Consider the following 1,996-nt stretch of genomic DNA (forward strand, 5'->3'; position numbering starts at 1 on the left):
GAGTAGGATTACAGGTTATTGAGAAAACAGATTTATTTTATTGTTGCTTATAATTCAAAAGTAATATTTGTTAGTATCTCATGATAATTCACAATAATAAATATTAGATAGCATTTCCCTGCTCAGGAAATGTTTTATAACTATTTTGTTTTACTTTTTGGGAAATTCACTCTTTTTTCAATTTCAAAATATTATGGGGGTACAAATGTTTTTGGTTACATGTATTGATGTTGTCATGCTTGAGTCAGGGTTATAAGTGTGCCTGTCACCCAAATAATGTTCATTGTATCCGTTAGGTAGGTTTGACCCATCCCCTCCTCCCTTCTCCCCCTGGCTTGATTTCCACTGAGTTTTAATTAATACTTTCCTCTGTGCACATGTGTGCTCATCAATTAGCTCTAATTTAATAGCAAGTACATGTGGCATTTATTTTCCATTCTTTAGAAATTTCACTTAGGATAATGGTCTCCAGTTCCATCAAATTGTTGCAAAAGGTCTTAATTCATCCTTCTTCATGGCCGAGTAGTATTCCATAGTATACACATACCACATTTTGTTAATGCACTCATGAATTGATGGGCACTTGGGTTGATTCCACATCTTTGTGATTGTGAATTGTGCTGCAGTAAACATTCGAGTGCAGGAGTCTTTTTGATAAAATGACTGACTTTTCCTTTGGGAAAAGGACTGACTTTCCCCAGTAGTGGGATTGCTAGATCAAATGGTAGGTCTACTTTTAGTTCTTTGAGGAATCTCCATACTGTTTTCCATGAAGGTTGTACTAATTTGCAGTCCCACCAACAGTGTATAAGCATTATTTTCTCTCTGCATCCATGCCAGTGTCTATTGTTTTTGGACTTTTTAATATAAGCCATTCTAACTGGACTAAGGTGATATCTCATTGTGGTTTTAATTTGCATTTCCCTGATAATTAGTGACATTGAGCATTTTTTCATATGTTTATTGGCCATTTGTCTGTCTTCTTTTGAAAAGCTTCTGTTCATGTCTTTTGCCCACTTTTTCATGGTGTTGTTTGTTTTTTCCTTGCTAATTTGCTTGAGTTCTTTGTAGATTCTGGTTATTAGCCCTTTATCAGATGTATAGCTTGCGAATATTTTCTCCCATTCTGTAGGTTGTCTATTTGCTCTGTTGATTATTTCCTTGGCTGTTCGGAAGCTTTTTAATTTAATCAAGTCCCATTTATTTATTCTTGTTGTTACTGTGATTGCCATTGGGGTCTTCTAGATAAATTCTTTGCCTAGACCATTATCTAGAGGAGTTTTTTCAATATTTTCTTCTAGAGTTCTTATGGTTTCATGCCTTACATTTAAGTCTTTTATCTATCTTGAATCAGTTTTTTTGAATGGTGAGAAATATGGATCTTCTCTTCATTCTTCCACATGTGGCTATCCAATTTTCCCAGCACCGTTTATTGAATAGGGCTTCTTTCCCCAGTGTGTATTGTTGTCTGCTTTGTCAAAGATCAGTTGGCTGTATGCGAATGGTTTTATTTCTGGGTTGTCTGTTCTGTTCCATTGGTCTATATCTCTATTTTTGTACCAGTACCATGCTGTTTTGGTTACTATAGCCTTGTAGTATAGTTTGAAGTCTGATAACGTGATGCCGCCAGATCTGTTCTTTTTGCTTCAGACTGCTTTGTCTATTTGGGCTCTTTGCTGGTTCCAAATGAAATGTAGAATTATTTTTTCTAGTTCTGTGAAATATGACATTGGTATATACCTTTATTCTATTAACATAAGCTTCTTTTCTATTTAAATTTTTCTTTTTTAGTTTTTAAACTTTGTTTGCTAAAAAACAAACACACACATTAGTCTAGTCCTACACAGGGTCAGGGTCATGATTATCACAGTCTTCTACCTCCACATCTTATCCCACTGAATGGTGTTCAGGGGCAACAACACTCATGGAGCTGTCATCTCCTGTGAGAACAATGCCTTCTTCTGGAACACCTCTTGGAGGACCCACCTGAGACTGT

General features: G+C 35.8%; 1 protein-coding gene across 1 annotated transcript in view; it reads left to right on the forward strand.

Annotated features, from left to right (window-relative positions):
- The window catches only part of FAF1 (Fas (TNFRSF6) associated factor 1), a 334,517-nt gene that overhangs the window by 266,700 nt on the left and 65,821 nt on the right, over positions 1–1,996 (forward strand). The window lies entirely within an intron of this gene.

The sequence above is a fragment of the Propithecus coquereli genome, unplaced genomic scaffold (assembly GCF_000956105.1).
Source record: "Propithecus coquereli isolate 6110/MARCELLA unplaced genomic scaffold, Pcoq_1.0 Scaffold14, whole genome shotgun sequence".
Taxonomy (NCBI): Eukaryota; Metazoa; Chordata; class Mammalia; order Primates; family Indriidae; genus Propithecus; species Propithecus coquereli.